The 24,163-nt window shown below is 40.7% G+C and overlaps 1 protein-coding gene across 1 annotated transcript in view; it reads left to right on the forward strand.

Moving 5' to 3' along the window:
• NALCN (sodium leak channel, non-selective) overlaps positions 1 to 24,163 on the forward strand; it is a 351,304-nt gene that overhangs the window by 219,900 nt on the left and 107,241 nt on the right. The window lies entirely within an intron of this gene.

Genomic DNA, 24,163 nt, shown 5'->3' on the forward strand with positions numbered 1-24,163 from the left:
TAAAATATCTAAAAAAAAAAAAAAAAAAAAGAGGTTTTTCTTTTTCCACTGGATTGACTGGTTCAGTTTGTCGAAAATCAATTGGCTGTATGTCTTGAGGTTTATTTCTGGGGTTTCTATTCTATTCCATTAAGCTACTTTTCAAAACAGCCATTTACTCCAGGTATTATTATTATATTCATCTTACAGATGAGCAAACAAAGACACAAAGAATTTGAACGATTTGCTCAAAGTCACACAACCAACAAATGGCAGATCTAGGATTTGAACCCAAGCAATTTAAACCAAAATCCCTGACTCCTAACCTCTTAATTATGTCAAAATAAGCTAGAGCTTTATAAATGCTAGGCATGAGTCTGTAGACATTCACTCTAGGATTATTATTTATTTGTTTATAAATAATGATGTTAGAGATTATAAAGATGCCATTATATTCACTAAATAATCATTGAGGTGAAGGACACTTTTCTGAAGAATAGAAGTAAAGTAAGTAGCCCAGTCACTGGAACTATCTGAAATAACTTTTCGTTTCGCCTCAAAAATCAGATGATCTAATCAGCGCTACTGGATCTTTGACTTCTCCCCATGACTGCAAATACTGCTCAAAGCCGCTCTTCTCTTAGCAACCTTCTTGAAATAAAGAGTGTCCTTGGATATATACATAATGGACTTATAGCACATTTATATTTTAGTGAGGCTTCCAGAGACTTTTAAAGTATTTGATTATGAACATATTAAAGACAATTGTGTGGGAGCTTAAAAGTTGTTTCAAATATACTTTTAAAGGGTGATAAAAACCAGTTTCAGTTACCTCTAAAATAAAGAAGTAAAAAACGAAACACTCATAGTTCAATAGGGGAAGGGAAAGCAGTCTTTGTGTGTGGAAGAGGAAACACCATTCTGAAGCAGGACAGAAAATGAGGTGATGAGGGAAGCTGAAAGTACTAGTGAAGAAATTACAGTGCAAGCAAAGAAGGAACTGAAGAAGTGAAGTAGGAAAACACTCAAGATATGAAATTAAAAGAAAGTATGAATAAGAACCATGATAAGGGATAGGAATGTGACTGAATCCAGAGTTAACCATGTGATCCAGTCAGATGGTCAGTGTCAAAGGACATCAGGAACCTTTCAGTTAAAAGCTCCCTGATGGCAAGCACAGTCTCCATGGCTAGTTATTGTGGGATTGATCATATTCTCTTCAAATAGAAACATGTTTCTGTGTGTTTTGTCCCATTATTTTCCTATGCAGTGTCCTTGTGCTTTAGACAGTGATAGCTAGCCAGGGACTGCTGACCTCGAGGGACCTCAGGAGAAGCTCTAGGACTAGCAGCCATTTTTAATACTTCAGGAAGCCTGAAGAAAATTGTGGTTTTGCCCAAAGTAGGACCACATGTGCCACTAAAATGTCAGCTTTAATACTTTTAGGTGGAAATCTGAAACAAGTTCTAGGTGGCACCACTGCTTCCTTAATGCTGACACTCTGAAGTCTGTGTCTATAGCCTTATTTTAAGGGAGGAAAAAAGGCAATAATGACTTTCTTATTGCTTAATCAAGATATTTTGATAAGAAAAAAACTTTTTTTTTAATGATTCAGAAGGGAATAAAAGGGCTCTTTTAGGACATATTTTGAGGGTCTGATGTACATAGCCATCCCACTAAATTTCAGGGAAATAAATTTCTTTCCCAGGTTCACACATTTTGTACTTACCTGAGTTGGGACAACATAGACTCTCTGACTCTAAACCCATGGCCTTGTCAAAGATGCCAGCAGTCAGCTCAGAAAACCAGTGCCTTCATTTATAATGAGAAGTTTATCTATAAAGTAGTTTGGATGACATGCTTATCCACTTTGTAGATAAGCTTATTCTCTCCCTGTGGTGTACAAACAGGAGGCCAGACTACAATCAGAACACCGTGTAGTGAGCCAGGAATCAGTATTTGGTGCAGGAGGGAGGTATGGAGAAGAGCTGCATGTATGTGATTTGTAATTGCAGAAACTAAGCCTGTCTGAGATATCTCTTTTACAGTTGAGGTATTACTTGCCCTAAGTGACTTGTGAGATGGTGGGAGAAAGTGACAAGTAAACAGGCACCTTAAATTCAGTAGCTATGATTATAATGGGTTTTGGAAGCACACAGGAAACACATCAAATGCAGACCATGAAATCAAAGTTTGCACAAGTAAGATACAAACTGAAATCTGAAAGTTGAGTAATGCTGGTCCAGGTACAGAGGGCTGGAGTAAGACGGCATGAAGGAAGGTACATGGCACCACGGGAACAGCAAGCTTTTTCTTTAGGTGAGAAGAAAAATAGTGACTCTTTAGATGTGAGGCATTCACTGATGCTCAAGTGTAGAGCAAGAGAGAAAATGGTGAGCCAAAAAAATAAGCAAGCACCACAGATTAAATGCTGTGGGCAGCTAAGCATTTAGGTATTATCCTGATGGGCTTTATACCAAAGTGTGGCATAATCATACCTGTACTCTGGCTTCAGGGTCAACTGACCTGGAGCTACCTAGACTGAATAGAGGAGGACCTGTGATGGATGATGATGGCATCGGAAATAGAGATGAGAGTATTAAGGAATGGTGCACACAGAAGAGAGCAGTTAGTGACCAGTTGAACTCAGGAAGTGAGAAGACAGAAGACAAGGATGTCACCCAGTTTCTTGTTTGCCCTAGATATGCTGTGACAGAGTAATGGAGAAAGGAGAAATGAGGTTTCACTTGTATGTTTTCTTTTGAGGATGGTGCATGGTCATAGTTTCCTAGATCTTAGAGACAATGTCTACTGATAGAGATAAACTTTAAAGCCTAAATGGAATATCTGGGCTAAAATAGATCTTAGAGAAGGGTGAAATCAACGTGCAGATAATAATTTCAACTTGTAGAAAACGTGAGGTTACCAAGGGAAGCACAGTTCCTTGAGAGTCAGCGAATGAATGGTTGGACCCATGAAGAATAGCCTGATATGTGAACAAGAAGTTACAACACTACATATAGAAAAAACACCTAGAATGTGTTTATCATCAAAACCAAAATGTAAATATGTGTCAAAGGAGGAGACAGTGGTCAAAAATCTCAAAGACTTCAAAGAAGTAAAACAATGGTAGCCTCAGAAAACTATCTCATTTACAATAATATATTTTTTTAAAAAATAACAATAAAACTTAACCTACGAGGCAAACAATATGTATACTGAACACTACAAAACATGGATGAGAAAAATTGAAGACACAAATGAAAAAACATCCTGTGTTGATGAATTAGAAGACTTAATATTGTTAAAATGTTCATTCTACTCAAAACAATCTATAAATTCAATGCAATTTCTATCAAAACCCAAAGGGCATTTCTCACAGGTATAAAGAAAAAATTCTAAAATTCATATGGAATCTGAAGGGACCCCAAAAAACTAACATAATCTTAAAAAAGAAGAACAGAGTTAGAAGACCCATGTATCCTGATTTCAAAACATATTATAAAGCTATAGTTATCAAAACAGTATAATGCGGGGAACCAGCAGTTAGCGTAATGGCTATGTCGCTGGATTCCTACGTAGTCAACCGCGGTTCACGTCCCAGACCCGGTGGCTTAAAACTCATGCCGGGCGCGTGGGCGTGCGTGCCCAAGATCCCAAGAGGAGAATAGAGGAGAAAGGATCGCGGTGTGACCATCTCCCCTAAGGGGTGATTTCTCACTTTCTGTCTCTCTGTCTCTCTCTGTCTGTCTGGCGAGCGCACGCGCCCTATAGTGAAAATCTCATCAAAAAACAAAAACAAAAACAAAAAAACAGTATAATGCTAGCATAAAGACAGACAACATTTAGACCAGTGAAACAAAATAAGAAAGTCCACAGATAAATACTCAATTATATGGTCAATTGTTCTTCAACAAGATGTTAAGACCTCTCTATGAAGAAGGACAGTCTCTTCAATAAATGGTGTTAGAAAACCAGATATTCATATGCAAAAGTTGGATTCTTATCTTTAACCATATTCAAAAAATTAATTTTAAATGAATTAAAGTACTTTCCCAAGAATGGAATGGAGGAAAAAGTATTGTGGTGTGGCCAAACTCCCTGTGGGGTTACTTTTTACTTTCCTTGTCTTTCTGTCACTCTCTGGCAAGTGCATATACCCTACAGCAAAAAACTAAAAAAGAAAAAAAAAGTTTAGCAAATATATGAAGAAATTACTACATTTATGCACATTAGTGGGAATTTAAAATGGTACTGCCATTATGGAAACCAGTATGGCAGTTCCTCCAAACATTCAAATGTATTAATTACCTTATGATATGCTTCTGAGTATATATTCTAAAGTATCGAGAATTGGGTCTTATGTTCATTGCAGCATTATTCACAATAGCCAAAAGGTGGAAACAAAGAAAGTATGCATCAATGGATGAATAGACATAATATGGTGTCATACTGAATGGAATATTATTCCATCTTAAAATGAAGGAAATTATGAAACATGCTACAACAGGGATGACCGTAGACGACATTATACTAAGTGAAATAGCCATTCACAAAAAGACAAATACTAGATGATTCCACTTAAGAGGAGTTTTCTGAAGTGGTCATATTCATCAAGTAGTAGACAGGGGTTGGGAAGAGAGGTAAAAGAGAATTGTTCTTTAATAGATGTAGAGTTTCAGTTTGGGGAGGTAAAAATTTCTAGAGAGATGTAAAAAAAAATGAATACAATAAATGTTACTGAACTATACACTTAAAATTATTAGGGGGCCAGCCAGTGGCTTGGTGTTTAAGGAGGCTGGATCTGACTGCGTAGTTTGTGTTCTGGATCCAGAAAGCACACCAGGCACCTGTGCATGCATGCCAAAAATCCCAAGAGGAGGATGGAGAAAGGGTTGCAGCATGGCTGAGTGGTAAGCATGCTCTCTCTCTACAGTGAATGCATGCACCTTTGAGCAAATTTAAAAAAAAATTGGGGGGGGGGACCAGCAGTTAGCATAATGGCTATGTTGCTGGACTCCCACGTAGTCGACTACGGTTCGCATCCCGGACCCGGTGGCTTAAAACTCATGCTGGACGCATGTGCGTGCGTGCCCAAGATCCCGAGAAGAGAATGGAGAAGAAGGGATTGCGGCATGGCCATCCCCCCTGGGGGGTGATTTCTCGCTTTCTGTCTCTCTGTCTCTCTCTCTGTCTGTCTGGTGAGCGCACGTGCCCTATAGTGAAAAACCTCTCAAAAAAATTTTTTTAAAGATTATGATAGGGCCAGCTGGTAATGTGGTGATCCCACATGGCCAACTGCCTGGTTTGAATTCCAAACACAAAAAATATCATGGTTTGAAAAGCATACCAAGTAATTGTGCATGTGTGCCCAAAATCTCCAAAGAAGAGATAGAGGAGAAAGGATTATAGTGTGAACATCCTCCATAGGGTGTTGTCTCAGTTTCTCTCTCTCTTTTTTTTTCTCTCTCTCCCTTTCTCTCTGGTGAGTGCATACACCCTACCAACATTTTTTAAATTATTACAATGATAAATTTTATATTTTAAACCACAATTTAAATATTTTTAATTTTTAAATGGCCACTATATTAGCAATAAGGAGGTGGTGAGTGATGGCATCTGAGCAGGTTCAGGAGCTCTGATGCTGCGGGGATGTGTTCTAGAGGGTGAAGAGTGACTGATAGCTAAAGAAGTAAAAATGAAATGCCAACCATTTTCTCTCAGGCTCCTCATAGTCTTAACTTTCCAGATTGATCCTATACTGGATCATCAGAAAAGTCATGATTATTTTTCTATGCAAATAACCCAATATTTACTGTACTTAACTTTTTAAATGTGTTGATAACATTTACTACAGTGTACCCAACCTTTTCCTATTGTGGTGTAAGTAGAGAATGAATCAAACATTTATTCATACTGGGATCAACAGGAAGGAACAATATGCAGTGGAGAACATCAGGTTTCTCGGATCCCTGCTGCTCCAAGAAACGTTCAGCTGTCCAAGAGCTAGAAGGTCAATACCCTGGAGAACCTACACATCATTAGTGACTGAGAATTGGGAATTCAACATAAACTCCAAGTCTCTAATGCTACCCAACCCCACTTGAAATCACTCTCACTCTCTTGATCTTGTGGCCAAAGATGACTATTTAGTTGTCAATTTACAAACCATTGCCCATAACTCTCTATAATAGAAATATTAAAATGATCTTTATAGCATTTGATCTGCCATTTCTGAAATAACTTTATCCATGTTAGACTTCCTTTTATAATAAATTAATTATATCACTCTAAGACACGAACAGTCATCAGATTGACTTAAAGAGATGAAATGGCTCAGACAGAAGACTGTGTAGATCAAGATTTAAGTCAAGAGGCCAAAGCAGAAGCTCAGAATTAGAAAATTACCAGTATCAAGATAACAGTCTAGAAATCTAGATGTCAATGCAGAAAGTAGAAATAGCCAATCAGATTTTTGCAGTCAAACAAGCAAAAGTTGGAGATTTAAGAAGGTACCTCAGAACAGCAGAGATAGTTTGATTTAATATCTTCCTGATATATGTTGAATTGTGTCCTTTACAAAGAAATGCTGAAGTCCTGACCCTCAGTGCCTATGTGTGCAACTTTGTCGGAAATAGTCTTTGCAGATATAATAAAACAAAATTAGGTCATTCAAGTGGGCCTACTCCATAGACACAGGCCCAGATGTAGACACACAGGGACAATGCCACATGTTGAAGGAGGCAGAGATTGGAGTGATAGGTCTGCAAGAAAGACCAAGGGTTGCTGGCATCACCAACCCTTCAGAGAGAACCACAGAGTGGACCCTCCCTAAGAACCTCCAGTAGGTACTCCTCCTGCTGACACTGTTCTGGATTACCCCAGAACTACAAGACAATGCTTTTCTATTGTTTTAAAGCCATACAGTTTTTGATACTTTTGTTGCAGCAGCTCTAGAAAACTAACACACTTCCCCAGCCTTGTTCTCTGCTCTTAAAAAGACATGGCTCTTTCTGAAGCTGGGAAGCAACACAGCTGAGAGCCTGGGACCCAGGAACAGGAATGTACTCTCAGCAATCCAGACTCACCCCACCCACCAACAGCAGCTGATTCAGCAGTTGGAGTCTTTTTCTTGAATAAAGTAAATCCTAGAATAGTAAATAATATACTCCCAAGACTTCCTTGGAAAAAAGATTTCTAACTCCTAAGAATTCATTTCATGTATGATTGACCTAAAACCAGATGAGTTTCAGAGGATATTGATTTAGAAACTAGCACTCAAGAACTTTTAAAAATATTAACTGAAGTCTTTCTTGCCACTGGAGAAAACTACATGCATTAATAACTATTTACAAACTGAGATGAATTTTCTTCAGAATGAACACCTCCTTAAGTGAGGAGTTACAGAAGACCCTAATGCAGTTAAGGAGGTGAGGAAGGAGACAGGGACCTCAGAGCTAAGTTATGAAGGAAGAGCTTCATGAACTTCATGGTTTTGTCAATGGAGGAGTGTAGAGTGCTCCACAGAGAAGGAAAAGCATTCAGAGTCCTGTGGGTAAGACGAGCGAATGCAAGCATATAAGTAGGGCATAGACCACGTGGCCAGAGAAACAAGGTGAAAACTTATCTTTAACCTAAAAGCAATAAGAAACTATTGAAGGCTGGTAAGATGGGGAATGGTGGTGAAGCAGAGAGCTGATCATAAGATAAAACCACTGTGACCAGATCTGTTTATGTCCAATGTCCATTCTGAATTGTTGGTGTTCATGCTGTATAGATTTTTAATATATATATATATTTCTAATATCTCCCTATTAGTTACCATGAGTTTCTGCTTTGACACCTCCCACAAGCCTAGACAACATGATAGTAGCTATCACTAGGGGATGAAAGCCAAGCCATGATTAAAAAGCTGGAACAATGGGATCCCTACACATCATTGTGTAACACCTTATGTTACTGACTCTGACAGAGCTTGGACCCTTGAGGCTCATGTAACATTGTCCTCTCAATTCAGTAATACTTTGTCAACTCATGCAAATTTCCATAAATGAAAATGTGGGTTGTATTCATTAATGCTGGTAGGCAGGTAGCATGGTCTTTTACTTGTGTATCTATAAAATTAAAGAATAAAAGTCAGCAGGTGGTGTGGTGGATAAAGCACTGGAATCCCACATGGCCAACCATGATTCAAGTCCTGGACCTGGCAACTTTCTCTCTCTCTCTCTCTCTCTCTCTCTCTCTCTCTCTAACCTAAAAGCAATAAGAAACTATTGAAGGCTGGTAAGATGGGGAATGGTGGTGAAGCAGAGAGCTGATCATAAGATAAAACCACTGTGACCAGATCTGTTTATGTCCAATGTCCATTCTGAATTGTTGGTGTTCATGCTGTATAGATTTTTAATATATATATATATTTCTAATATCTCCCTATTAGTTACCATGAGTTTCTGCTTTGACACCTCCCACAAGCCTAGACAACATGATAGTAGCTATCACTAGGGGATGAAAGCCAAGCCATGATTAAAAAGCTGGAACAATGGGATCCCTACACATCATTGTGTAACACCTTATGTTACTGACTCTGACAGAGCTTGGACCCTTGAGGCTCATGTAACATTGTCCTCTCAATTCAGTAATACTTTGTCAACTCATGCAAATTTCCATAAATGAAAATGTGGGTTGTATTCATTAATGCTGGTAGGCAGGTAGCATGGTCTTTTACTTGTGTATCTATAAAATTAAAGAATAAAAGTCAGCAGGTGGTGTGGTGGATAAAGCACTGGAATCCCACATGGCCAACTATGATTCAAGTCCTGGACCTGGCAAGTTTCTCTCTCTCTCTCTCGCGCACACACACACACACACACACACGTGCCATATAGGATATTTATTTATTTATTTATCTTTAGAGAGGTTTTTGCTATAGGGCACGTGTGCTTGCCAGAAAGACAGAGAGAGGCAGAGAGACAGAAAGCGAGAAATCACCCCCTATAGGGGATGGCCATGTCGCAATCCTTTCTCCTCCATTCTCCTCTCGAGATCTTGGGCACGCACACACACGTGCCCAGTGTGAGTTTAAGCCACCAGGCCCGGGACTCGAACCACGGTTGACTACATGGGAGTCCAGCAACATAGCCATTACACTAACTGCTGGTCCCAGAATATTTAAATATAATAGTAAATAAAATAAAATAAAATAAAATAATTCTTCAGAACGAGTTAAGAAAGTGGAGACCAGCAGACGGCGTAATGGCTATGTCACTGAACTCCCACGTAGTCGACTGTGGTTCAAGTCCCAGACCCGGTGACTTAAACTCACACAGGGCGTATGTGTGTGTGTGTGCCCAAGACCTTGAGAAGAAAATGAAAGAGAAGGGATTACGGCATGGCCATTCCCCCCGGGGGGAGGAGGGCAATTTCTTTCTTTCTGTCAATCTGTTTCTCTCTTTCTGGCGAGTATGTGCACCCTATAGCAAAAACCTCTCAAAAAGAAAAAAGATGTTAAGAAAGCATGTATCTATTCCCTGCTATGTAGTTAATTTACTCTCAAAATTCTCTACGTTCCTATGCTTTTTTTTTCACTCTTTAAGTTTGACAGTGAGTTCTACAGCTATGTGGATACTCGTGGCCTCTACATAGTTTCGACTGAACATTGCACCTCAGTTTGTATTTGTGGCTAAGGTCTCAGCACTAAGTATTTCACCTTGTAAGTAAGCCAGCAGCAGCTAGGGCCAAATCCCAGCCCCAGAAAAGGCTGGTAGGAGCAGAACCAGTTCTCTTAATCCTCATCATCTGCTCAGCTCACCACTCCAGTTGACATAAGACAGTATCAAGAGTGAAGGTGTGGGGAACCAGCAGTTAGCGTAATGGCTATGTCGCTGGACTCCCACGTAGTTGACCGCAGTTCACGTCCCGGACCCGGTGGCTTAAAACTCACGCCAGGCGCGTGTGTGTGCATGCCCAAGATCCCGAGAGGAGAATGGAGGAGAAGGGATTGCGGCGTGACCATCCCCCCTGGGGGGTGATTTCTCGCTTTCTGTCTCTATGTCTCTCTCTGTCTGTCTGGTGAGCGCATGCGCTCTATAGCGAAAAAAAACCTCTCCCAAAAAAAAAATAAATAAATAAAGAGTGAAGGTGTGAAAGTTAGAGCCTTTAAGAGTGCAGCATTTATGTAGACAGATTACTCCTCCTTTCAAAGCCAACTGGAAAGGAAGGCCCCAGAAGAATCACTTGCAGGCACAAGAAATATCTGGAAAAATATGAGACTGTCTCCTCTGGCCAGAGTCTTGCAGAGTTGAAGGGCCTATAACTACACTGTATAGCCACTCAGTCAGAATAGGGTGAGTAAGTTGTTGAAAGAAGCTCACATCTTCCTTCTGAAGAATGGTGAGGATGGAAGTAATGCAAATATGCCATGTGTAGCTTAAACATTTCTGAAAGGAGGAGGCCCGCCTGAGTACATCTGGCAGTAGCTTGCAAGAACTGCCAAGAATACTTCTGGCTTTAATACTGGGAAACCCCACCCCTTCCTCATTTTCTGCCACCTTGAGCAATACAGAGAGAATCTCAGTGGATCCAATGTTGGGTGTTAGAGGAAGATGGCAGAGTAAAAGGGATGTCCTATAGAGGCCAAGTCAAGAGATTATCCAACCATAGTGGGAAAAGCCCAAGGGAGACAAGACTCTTTCTCTCGGAAGTCTCAGCTATAGAAGGCTAAAGTGAAGTTGTCCTTATAACAAGACAAATCATACAAACAATAGGTGAATCTTATCAGCAAAAGCTATAAGCATTAATCAAGTCAAAGCCAGGACCAAACCAGAAAAAGGAGTACCAGGAAATGTGGCCGCCATTCTAAGATAATCCTAACATCCCCTAACTCTTCGCCTGGTCTCCACTCTGGAAGTGCTAGACCAAAATGAAGATGATACAGAGTGGTAAAGGAGGCCACGGCTCCTCCTCAATTCAAGACCATACATCACACTCATAGCTTAGTGGGGTGGGGATTAGAAGAGACAGATGGGATTAGGACCAGCAGATGGCGTAATGTTTAAAATGTTGAACTCCCATGTAGTCGACTGTAGTTTGAGTCTCAAATCTGGCAGCTTAAAATCCACACTGGGCTTCTGTGCGTGTGTACCAAAGATCCTGAGAGGAGAATGGAGGAGAACCCCCTGGGGGTAATTTCTTGCTTTCTGTTTCTTTGCCTCTCCAGAGAGTATGCATGCCCTTTAGCAAAAATCTCTCTTTAAAAATGAAGAGGTTTTTACTAGACATAGACTGGATTGGACTGGACTGCTGTTTAAAAACCAACATTCACCAAAATATTATAGACTTTATTTAGGAATTGCAACTGGTCTTTTTCCTTTAGTCATAATTCAGCTTTCTTGTAGTGGAAGATTAGTGATTTCTTTGTTGCATTTCTTTATGATTTCTTTGTCCCTTACATTCTATTTGGGACACTTGCTCAGTACTAGCCAACAGGAGATGGTGCAAGCCTGGTGTTCTCATGCTCAGCCACAGGTCTGTAAAATATTATGTTCTCTTAATTTAACAAAAGACTCACAGCTTGGTTTCAGGAAATGAGAAACACATATGTATGTTATTTTGTTTGATGTTATCCCTAGTTCCTTGGTGTTTTGCATGAAATATGTTGATTAATGTGAATTTTCATAGTGTGTCTGATAAACCCTTTTATCAAAGTACCCAGAATTTAACAAGTCTACAGTCAACCACAAACAGACTTGGAAATGATTCCATAACCTCAGTTTCTAATCATGAGAAAACATCAGACAATCCCACACTGATGGACACTCAACAAACTCCCTGACTGGACTCCTCAAAATTACCATGGTTATTTATTTATTTGTTCATTTTTGGAGAGGTTTTTGCTATAGGGCGCATGCACTCACCCGAAAGACAGAGAGAGACAGAGAGATAGGAAGCAAGAAATCACCCCCCAGGGGGGATGGCCACACTGCAATCCCTTCTCCTCCGTTCTCCTCTCAGGATCTTGGGCATGCATACACATGCACCCTGTGTGAGTTTAAGCCACCAGGTCCGAGACTCGAACCAATGTTGACTACATGGGAGTCCAGTGACATCGCCATTAGGACAACTGCTGGTCCCACCACCATGGTTATTAAAAACAAAGAAAATTTGAGAAACTGTCACAGCCAGGAGTGTAAGATATGACGTGAAATACAATGTGGTATCCTAGATGGGATCCTAGAATGGAATAGGGCATTCATGCAAAAACTCGAGAATTCCAAGTAAGTTCTTCACTTTAGTCAAAGTATTTAGTCAAAAATAATATTAAAGAGAGAGAGAGAGAGATTTTTACTATAGAGTGTGTGAGCTCACCGGAGAGACAGAGCCAAGAAATCACTCTACAGGGGAAATAGCTACAATGCAATCCCTTCTTCTCCCTCCTTCTCCATTTTCCTCTTGGGATTTTGGGCATGCATGTACACCTGTCCAGCATGAGTGTCAAGCTGCTGGGTCTAGGACTCAAACTAAGGTTGATTATGTGGGACTATGTGGGAGTCCAGTGACGTAATTGCCATCTGCTGGTCCTGACAACTTCTTAGTCTTGATAAATGTGCTATGGCTATGTAAGATGCTACCATAAGAAGAAGCTGGATCCAGGGTAAACTGTAATTGTTTCTCCTCTCTCTTCCTTGCCAATAATAACTCACCTGAAATGGGAAGAATTGCTTTTGCTACCTAATATGGCTGATTCCACATGGTAAGAAAACCTACGAAAGGAATAATAAGAGAGTTATGGGAAGTGGTATAGGAGACTCACTCAGGTCTGTTTATGGGACATTGTGATGTAGCCTTCTCGGTTCTGCATCTCATTGCCATTTCGTGGCCATTGCCTTCCATGTGTAAATGTACGGTGTGAAGCCATGGGGTGACAAAGAGTTCTGTCCTTAATTCCACATCTGTCACCTTGGTAGAGGAAGTACACACAAAATTAGGAAGTTACAGTACAGAGCCCTGAGCACCAAGGTTGAGCAATGCAAGGTGCACTGAGCGAGATGGATTTATTCAGATCACAGGCAGGTCTCGGAAGATGTCTTTAAAGTTTTGGAATATAATTATGTTAGGAAATGGGGGGAAATGTTTTGTATAAAAGGAAACCAGGCACAAAATTACAGAACTAAAAATGCTTCTGTGGCTTGAAAATGTTTCAATGATGCTGCATGAAATAGTTTTTAGAAGCTCAGGCTCTGGAATCAGAAACACTAGCTCTGCTCTGTCTAGTTATGTGATTTGGGCCAGATGATTTAAGCTCCCTGGACCTCAGTTTCCTCATGTCTAATATGGTATAACAATGGTGCTAATTGTAATACTTCATCAGGGAGCTATTCTGAGGATTAAACAGTAGCAGTGTGAAGTGTGGAGCATAGAATCCAGCACACATTTATGGTTTCCACTACCAATTGTGTTATTCTGAGAAACATTCCTAGAGGACATGGTTTTGGAAGGATGTATGAGAGTTAAGCAAGCGTAGGAGGGTGTGTTACAGGTGGGGGAACGGTATATTCTTGTGAAATAGCCACCTGTGAGGGAGACACAAATCTATGTTGTTATAATATAAAGGCAAGCATCGGAGGATATGTTATGCATGCTAAGACCTAAGTTTCTTACGTACACAATTGGCAGTCCTCAAATTACTTTTAGTACCAAAGGAACATGGTACTAAACTTTTCTAGGTGCTCTGAAGGACGTTTAAAGGGACAAGACTTAGATGCCCCACCAGTTAGGACGGTTTAGGGAGTCACAGAGAGAGAAAACCTGGTTGGCCAAGTGACCACTGGATTTGGCAACATGGGAAATGTTGGCAATTCTGTCAAGAGCAGACCCACTGAAATAGTGGGGAGACCTCTGAGACCAGAGAGGTGGAAGAAGAGCGGAAAGCAATCTAGACAGTGAGACTAGATGCTTTTAGTTTTTTGTTTTGTTTTAGTTTTTGTTTTACATTTGCAGTTGCCAGAGAAAGACAGACAGAGAGAGAGAGAGAGAGAGAGAGAGAGAGAGAGAGAGAAAGGGAGAGAAAGGGAGAAATAATCCCCTAGGAAAAATGGCTACACATCAGTCTCATCTCCTCTGATCCCCTCTAGGGATTTGGAGTACACATGCACATGTACTCAGTGTGATTTTTAAGCTGCTGGATTTGAGACTCAAACTATGCAGTAGGCAATGTGGGATCCAGCAACTTAACTGCCATGTCACCTGTTAGCTTGAGAGTAGGTATTTCTACCAAGAAGCAAGCTTTGGAAGGGAAGGAGAGTAGGACACAAGATCAAGACAAACATTTGCCTCTGTCTATTTTCATTTTAACTGTTGCAATCAAAAGTCTAGAGAAAAATAAACCAATCAGCACAGCAAAGGGGAAGACAGGACAGTGAGGGAAGGGTTGAGAGGTCCTAGACTAGATCGAACGAGGGGTTGAAGAGTACATGTGTGTCGTAATCATTTATGCCCATTCGCCTAGATGAAATCATTTTCTTGGTGAGTTCACAGTTACTGCGGCATCGTGATAGCTTCAGTTTTTATAGCACATTTCCCTAGAGTAACTCAAATTGCAGGCAATATGCTATCTCACTTATATATCTGACATTTATATAAAAGAGTAAAGAACCTCATTTTTCTTTTGGGAATGAAGAAAGTGGTTAAGAGACTATTAAAAAAAAATAAACGAAAATTTAAATCTGTCTTTTTGCCTTTTTTACTGTTTTTACTTAGACTGCAGGTTTTGTTTTCTTTTCTTTTGTAAGTTGTTATGTATTTACTCAATAAATGAGAGAGGCAGAGAGACAGCACCCCAGAGAAGATCTTGATGCCACTAACTACCCCTAGTCTCAACCAGCCCAAGATCACGTACATGCAGGTGCCTGGAATACTCAAAGGTCTCCAAATGCAAGCAGAAATTTCCCATGTGGGTACGTGGGTCTGCCTCAAAGTGCCATGTTTTATCACTTAAAGCCATCTGACCCCCTTATATGCTTTCTAAATTTTTTTTAAAAGAGGGCAATTGTGTGAGTGTATTACACACACACACACATACACACACACGCATGAATACATATACATAAATACATCTGTCTCTGTGTGTATTCATATATCCTGAAATTTCTTTGGTATGGAATTTTTTCCCTGTTACTGAATATTCATCCCTTCATAAGAACCAAGCATCTAGTTTACATGGAATTCTAATATAATTTCATCTGAAGTGGAGCAAAAAAAATGCATTTTTTTAATCATAATGAGCATGTTTCTATGACTCAGTAAATTCTCTAATGGAAACCACTGTGTCTCCGCTGAATAATACAGACCTATGTGCATTTTTTCCAACTAGCATGAGCCTGATTTTAAAGTGAGATTCTTCCCTGAGTCTGAATGCCTTTTAAATTGTAAAATAGGCATGTTTGAGAACTAGGCAAAAATATATACAAAAAACAATCTTAATTCCTCACCTCTGTCTCTAAGAAATTATTAATTGGAATGTTAAGGGACAATGATATAAGAAAAACTTATCTTTTAAACATACTTAGGTATTCTATAATAGTCTTAGAATAAATTTTCTTTCCTTTTTACAAATTTTTGAAGAGTTGTCTGCTAGTTTAGCCTTGTAGCAAGTATTATTTACATAGTTGTACAAAGTAACCTTCTGAAGGACATTTAAGGCTTGTAAAATCTTAAGTGTGGTGATAAGAGCATGAAAGTAAACATTTCATGCACATTTCAGGAATGTCTTGTGGTGGTGTAAATGCAACCGCCCTTCATAAGTGCTTTGCTGGGCTCTCAAACCGGCAAGTACGAACAGTCTCTTATTCCCCAGTGCACCAACTCTTCCAAAAATGTCGCTCTTCTCCCCACTTAACTTAAGGTCATGCTCTATGGATGAATGAGTATCAGATCAGAACCTGTTGAGAGAGAGGTAGAAAAGGAAACACTACACGCAATTAATCGTCTAATGTTATGGAATTACTGTGAACATTTTGGACACCAGCTGTCATGTGAAAATGCAGCCTTTATGGCCCACAGGCTAACCAAGAAATGAGCCTTCTGGTTTACACTGATGGTTTGAGTCGATGTGCCTAAAAAATTAAAACTCCTAATGTGACCTTGGAAATACTAGATGTATTAGAGATGTTGGTAGAGGGGGAAACATCAGTGGCAAACATTTTTCAAAGGAAACATTTTAAATGTGTACACAGTTCTGTCTTATATGCAACCCTGAGGTGACTGCCTTTTGCCCCAGCAAAAATGGAAAGGTCCTTCCCTCACTCTTTATTGGTTTCAACAAGGTATAGTCTTTATATTTGCATATTGAGATTTGATAATAACACAAGGATATTATTAAAAACCAGTAGGGTTAGTGATTACTGCAGATATCCCATCTGTTTTAACCCAGAAGCCTTGCAGTTCGAGTTGTCAAATCACACATGCAAATTAGCAAGAGAAATTGCCTTGAAAATTGTACTTTTTGCTTTTGGAGACTCTGTATTCCAAATTGCTATGTCACGTATACCTCCAGAAAAACCAGTCAAAGCCATTGTGTAAAAAGGCAGAGAATTCAGCCTTAATTTCCTCCTGTAATGGAGAGGAGGCACTCCGTTCTCCTGACTGAACATAATGCAATCATTTCTCATGTACTGAACAATCAAAAGATATTCTTCAGTTACGCGAACTCACAGACCTATGTGCATCTTTCTAACTAGCACAAGCCTGATTTTAAAATGAGATTCTTCCCCAAGTCTAAATGCCTTTTAAATTGTTTTCTTTTTGAAAATCACACCCAAAAAAATTACAAAAATTTTTATTTAATGTAATCCTTCAATTCAGTTATTCATCGCTGCATTCAGAAAGGAACTGAAATCGAATAATGTTTGAATATTTTAACAGAAGAAAGCACAGGCTGAAATATGGAAGATTTAAGCGATGAGGCAGAACAGGGTATGTGTCATGCAGAACAATTACACCCGAAGTCTCTTGAGAAGCACAAGGAAAGCAAAAGGCTTTCAGCCGCCCAGTGTGTAATGATATCTCAGTGAGACAGATGCTGAGCAGAACAGCGCTGTGCTTAGACGAGTTATATTTTTTAAAGCTCAAGGTTTGAAATTTGTTTCTTTGATTCTCGTTTCTTTTTTGCAAATGTGCTTTTTTTTTTTTTCCATGTGGCTCTGTTACAAAGCTATCATCTGATCTATTGGCTGCTCAGTTAAAGCCATTCTAAACTCTTCCTTTGTAGGTTTCTGTCCATTAAGTTTTCCAATATGAAGAATAAAGTCTTAGGATTCTCTGCATGTTCTTTCCCTTCAGAAATCATAATCTTTGAAATAGTTTTTAAATGAACATTTACAATTATAATTACTTCCTGTTAAAAGGTCTGCTTTTTGGGAATGGTATAATGATCTTAAATTCATATCCAGTTCTTATAATCCGTATTATTCACTCATTTGCATCAAAGTAAATTTTATCTTGGGAAATCTATGCTCAAGAATAGGAAGGGAGAAAATTTGGATAAAAGGTAGAATATCATCTTGTTACTCTAAAAAGAACCTATAGTAGCTTCAAAGTACCATGAAATCCATTTACTTTCCTGGTTACCTCATTCTTCCCCTCTGTCTCCAGCACACACTCTCAACACCCCCCCCCCCCATTCTTCTTTTTTCTACTTTGTATCTTGGTCAGGATCCTGGACTGGAGAAGGAGAAGTTGTCAAGGTTATGGTGCTGGATAAAAGTAAGAATAAATTATTTGAGGGCCAGCTGGTGGCCTGGTGGTTAAGGTAGCTGGATCCCGTATGGATAATGACATGAATTGAGTCCCACACCTGGCAGCTTGAAAAACATGCCAGGCACATGTTCATGCATGCCCAAAATCCCAAATGGAGGGAGAGATGGAGGAGAAGGACTTACGGTGTGACCATCCCCCTGGAAGGGTATTGTTTTATCACTTTTCCTCTATCTCTTTCTGTCTCCCTCTGGTGAGCACATGCACCCTTTTGGGGGTGAGGGAGGGAGAATGGTTTTTGTCCAGTTACTGTGTGGTGTAGCAGTAACAGTGTCCTTCAAGTCTAGAAGCCACATGCTAACTGCAGGTTTGGATCCAAGGGCTGGCCTGAAAACATACCATATTCACATGTGGTCAGCCAAGATCCTGAGGAGCTAGAAGGCTGGAGAAAGCAGATCACAGCATGAAAAGACTCTGTTGAGGATGCTCCTTTCTCTCTCTCTCTCTCTCTCTCTCTCTCTCTGTATGCGTTTGTGTGTCAACCATGCACACACTGCACTATCATAAAAAAAGAATTAAGTGCTTTTGTTCAACTGCATTATCTGTTCCTCCTCTGAAAACTTTTTGATGAATTATAATATACACATAGAAAGAGACCTTCTGCTAAATTTTTACAAACTGAACATGCTTAGAACCCAGATCAAGAAATACTGACTGAGGTCAGCTGGCGGTATGGTGGTTAAGGCTGCTGGATCCCACAGGGTCAACTACATGGCTCTAGTACCCAACCCAGTGGCTTGAAAACACATTGGACATGTGTGTGTGCATGCCCAAAATCTTGGGAAGAGAGTAGAGGAAAAGAGATTGTAGTATGGCCACCTCCCGCAAGGAGATACTTTATCACTGTCTCTTTTTCTCTCTCTCTGTCTCTCCAATGAGCACATGCTCCCTATAGCAAATTAGAAGAGAAGAGAGAAATAGTCACTGTACCTTACAAGCCACTCTGAGCAGACCTTTCTGGTCACCTCCTTGTCCACCCCCCACCCCCCAGGACAAGCACGTTGCTGACACATAGCAGCTTAGAATTCGCTGCCTGAGTGCGTCCCTTGGTATAAGTGGAGTAACTCAAAACATTTGTCTGGCTTCCTCACTCAACACTGTTGTGAATCCACCACATTGTTTGTGTTGGGATGTAGTTCACCAATTCACATGTTTAAATAACCCACAATTTACACCTTCATTCAACTGCTGATGAGCATTTGGACAGTTCACAATTTGGGACTTTCACAAATGACACTACTAAGGGCACACGGGACATGGCTGGGGCAAGGAGGTGCACACATTCCTAGGGGGCACACCCCTCACAGAGGACATGGGGCTCCCTAGGTATAGGTATGTTCATTCTGAGTTGGTGCTGCTTGTCAGTCAACAGAAACTGCTCTGCCTTAAAAGCAGCTGTTCATCTAGCTCCACAAGGGAACTTTGAAAAGTTTGTGGGGAAATGGAATTAAAGTATGAGTTTAAAGGCCAGACTATGGTGCAATGCCACATGGGGAAGTTCCTGATTCAAGGCAGGAGACCTCTGCAACTATGCGAGGCACATGGGTGCACTTAACTCTAGGGCAGGCTGCAGGCAGGGGGAGCCCAGTGTCAAGACTCTGTCGGGAATGGGCTCTCTGTCTCTTTTGCTCATGGAAGAATTAAATAAACTTTAAAAACAGTTCTCAGAAGTATACATTTATCTTAAGGCAAAATAATTAGAAGTTCATTCATAGCTTTTTGATAATACTCATGTTCTTTTTTTATTTTAAAGAATTATTTTATTCAGTTTTATTCATTCATTCATTTATTTTAATTTGACCAGAGAGAGACACACAGAGAGAAAGAGGAAAGTGAGAAAGCAAGCCATCAAGTCCAGGACTTGAACCATAGTTGGCCATGTGGGAGTGTCCAGCGCCTTAACCACCACGCCAGCCTCTGGTCCCAGATAATACGCATTTTCTATGAATTCTGAAGACTCTTCTATTTTGACTGGTCCTCTACTCATCTGTAGAACAGTGATTCCAATATTCGAGAGGAGAATTTTCAGTCATGAAAACCTCTGAGTCATCGAAAAGAGTTTCTCATTTATTTACTTTCTGTAGTTTTACAGTACAATGACCAACTCACACTGAGTTTGTTTATTCACACTTAGATTTCTCTTTTCTTTTTAAAAACTATTTATTTAATCTTATTTATTATGATTATTATTTTAAAATTTGCCAAAGGGCACATGCTTCACCAGAGAGTGAGAGAGAGACAGAGGGAAAATGAGAAAGCAAGCCACCAGGTCCAGGATTCAAACCAGGGTTGGCTATGTGGGAGTCCAGCACACTAACCACCACACTACCTGATGGCCCAACACTTACATTTCTAATCTTTAGAAGGAGCTATAAAAGTGAATTTTAAAATGGGATCTTGGAGGCTGGCTCCATAATAAAGTGGGTAAGGGAGCTAGATCCCACATGGACAACTGTGTTCAAATTCTGGCCCCACCAGCTTGAAAAACACACCAGATGTGCATGCCTAAAATGGAGAAATTGAGGAAAAGAGATAATAATACTAGTGCAGTCATATCCTTTAGGAGGTACTTCCTCGCTCTCTGGCTCTCTCTTTGGCAAGTCCATATGTCTTCTGACAATAAAACAACAACACAATAGGATTTTGCCTCTAAGGAGCTTACAAATTTTAAGGAGTATAAATCTGGGATGAGTTCCATTTTAGAACCATCTAAGCAAGGTGATTACTTTTTAATTCTAGTAGTCTACATATGTTAAACATTATGCTTTAGGAAAGTTGATTAAATGTAACTTGCTACTTAACCAGCTCATCCCTTTAGAAAATTTTATAAGTATAAACCTAAACTAAAAATGCATCCGTTCATTAATGATAGATGTCAGTTCAGGTTAAATGCCACAAAATTTTCATCTTATTCTATTTTGTGAATCCAGAAGTACCTATACTCTGTTCTGACAAATTTATTCAATCAATAAATAGATATTTTATTCTTATCTCTCCACCCTTCAGAATAGACCTCCAATCCAGTGTTTTACTTCACAGTTGTCTGCTGGAGACTTTGTCTGCCATCTGATCAGTGCAGTGATTTCTGGGAGGAATCTGCTTAACATACTTTGCTCGAACTCTTGTGCCAGGGACTAAATATAGAAAGATGAACAAAGCCCCACAGCGTCCCTGTCCTCAGGAAAAGGTCTGTTGTGTGAGTGGCCACACACTGTGATTTCACACACAGCGTGTACAGCCAGTTTAACAGCATCACCCCCAGATGTACGCCCAGTCAGAACCTGAGAGTGAGTGAGACCATATTGGGCGTCGGGTGTTTGAGGAGGTACTCGGCTAATTATCCTGGATTAGGGCAGGTCCTAAGTCCAATTTTGGTATCCTTGTAAGACAAAGAACAGGGAGATTCCGATACAAAGACAGAGAAGCATGCCGGGGAGAAAAGCGTGTGACAACAGAGGCAGAGCTGGAGTGACAGAGCCACGGCCAGGAGCACCTCAAAGTTCCGGGAGTCACCATGAGCTGAAAAACAAAACAAAAAGAAGAAGGAAGGGAGAAAGGAAGAGAGGAAGGAAAAGGCTGGAGGAGAGGGAGAAAGAAAGGAAGGAAAGAAAGGGAGGAAGGAAGGAAATAGAAAAAGGCAAAGGAGGGGGCCTTCCCTGGAGCTGTCCAAGGGAGCACAGCCCTCCTGAAACCTTGATTTGGGACTTTGGTCTCTATTTCACCGAAAACGAATTTCTGTGGTTTTAAATGAAATAGTTTTCAGTGACTAATTGTGTAGTCATTTGTTACAGCTGTCCTAGGAAGCGAATAAAATACGTGTCAAGTTGAGCCAAAAGAAATTGCCAGTGTAACTGCTTTGCCTCACACAAACAGCCACGTGATGTGGCTCGGCATGTTACACGCGTGTAATCAGAAGCCTTCATGGTCATACAAAGCTTTCCTGAGGAAACATGAGTGCAGCTGAAAGCTGGAGAGCACATGCAAGTTGATTAAGTTTAAGAGAAGGGGAAAGAGAGGAGTCCCCAACGGGGGGAGAGGGGGTGCCAAGGTCCTGAGGATGAGAGGTCCAGACCCTTCTGAGCAAGTGATGGCAGAAGCCTCAGCGGGCGGTGGTGTCGGCTTAGAGCAAGCTGAGGCTAGACCGCGGGGAGGGGCAGAGACAGACGGCCTCAGAGTCTCAATTAGCGATGGGGATTTTGTTTTAAGAGCCGTGGAATGCCACTGAGAAGTTTTAAACCAGAAAGTGAGAAGAGTACTGTAACCACAGCCCGGAAATGGATTAAAGGGAGCCAGAACAGATGGGAGGCTTAGCAGGACGTGCAGGAGTCCAGGTGGTGTCATTGGCCAAGAAGGTGCTGGTGGGCAGGAGGGAGGGCCAGGCTGAGAGATTTCTAGCAAAGAGCTGTGTGTTTTTATTGCAGTGACTTATCTTCTAATTAAACACTATTTGCCCTTAGGTATCTTTGAACACATTGAAGTATCATGAAATATACCTACATTTAGAACCCTAATGTTAACTATTCTAATCATGCTTTTTTCAGGTAAATGTTAGTGTGTATTCAATGTATACAGCGTGTTATGAGATACGTGTGTATAGTAAAATGGTTGTTCTGGTGCAACAAGTTAGCTCATCTGTTATCTCACATAGTTGCCCATTTTCCTCTCTGTGGCCATGGGGCTATATTCCATGCATTTACAGAAACCTTGAGTGATCTTTCTGCTGCTCATAGCTTTCTTTTTAAACAACAAAGTTACTGGGGGCCAGCCGCTGGCATAGTGGTTAAGATGCTAGACTTCCACGTAGTCAGCCACCATTGAAGTACCAGACCTGGTGGCTTGACAATCATGCCGGGCACATGATTTTATATAGATTTTATACACACACACACACACACACACACACTATATATATATACACACACATAGATATATGTGATATATGTTTTGCACACACACATTCTCCCACGAGTGAGTGCCAGAGAGAAAGGGAGAGAGATGCCACACCCCACCCCTAGCGTCAGCCAGTCCTCAATCATGGACCAGCACAAACCCAGTGTACTCAGGGCGGTGTCTGGACCTGAACCAGGAATCTTCCCATATGGGATTGCTTGGCAGAGCGTCACACTTGACTGCCTCACCACTGTCTGCTGCCCAACCACCAAGAACTCTCTTAAAGTGGAATTAGTGCCACCCTTCTTTTCTTAGTTCTCCCTTTCCTCCCTCCCCTCTGTTTCCAAGCACTTTCCACCAGGGATAGGGTCAGGGCGATATTTTATTGTTATTACAGAACCATCTACCCTGTTATAATGCAAGCTCTGTGAGGGCAAGTAAAGAGGTGTATCTATTTTTATATCACAAGCACTTTGCCATGGAACCCGGCCTATGGGGCTTGATTTATAAATGAGGGCATCAATATATAAATAAATGAGTCAGCAAACTCATGAATGAACACATGCTTTATTTCTGCTCTAGCTTATCAGCTTGTCTTTGGCCTGGTACAACTGCCTGGCTCGTGGTCTGACGTAATACATGAACACTTCCCTGTCCATGCGCTGTGCTTACCACTGACCAATACCTTTCTTCCAGCGGTACAATCAGCTTTTAGAATACAAGTCTCTTTCCTGTACAGCTCTGTTTGTGTACAGAGTCATTTTTCTAATTGCCCGCATCTTATGTAAATCCCGGTAATTTTTGTTTTGTGCCTTCGGAGGCTAATTCTTTATCACTGTCGTCATCACAACCATCAAATTATCCAGAACGTGCCCTTCTGCACACATCGCTGCCTTTGAGCGCCCCACTTAGAGAGGGAGGAATGCAGTGAACAGCAGCATCTCTCCGCTAAATAAGATTACCATCTAGGACAGAAAACCCGAGGCTGCCCCCAAAATTAAATAAGACAGACAAATGACTAAGGTAAATATGTATGCTGTAAGATCCAAAATGTAAGAGTAATGCTTGTAAAATGAGAAATGCAGGAAGCAGAACATATATTCTCACTACGAGCCTACAACCAGTTGTCCAGCCGAACCATCCACGGTATTGACATTGACATATTTTCCCCAAACTGGGGCTCTATTTTCTCTCTAGCCAGCTGGTCTACCCACATGTGGGTAGGGGGAGAGAGTTGCTGTCTCTTCAGGTTATAAAAACTTTCTTAGCCTCTAGTGCTAATCTTTCACAACCCCAAAGCTTCATTACTTACAAGGAAGCAAAAGCACACCCAACAAGGGGGTCAGGAGCTAAAGGTCTTCAGAAACATGCCTCCCTACCCCCTCCCAAAAGCCTACCTGAATCACATGTACCGTTTGAACTGGATCAGTGTTGCAAGATGTAGTTTGAAAAGGCAGGACAGCAAGAAAAGGTGGCTGTAGAGACA

This window comes from Tupaia chinensis, unplaced genomic scaffold (assembly GCF_000334495.1).
Source record: "Tupaia chinensis unplaced genomic scaffold, TupChi_1.0 Scaffold000057_1, whole genome shotgun sequence".
Taxonomy (NCBI): Eukaryota; Metazoa; Chordata; class Mammalia; order Scandentia; family Tupaiidae; genus Tupaia; species Tupaia belangeri.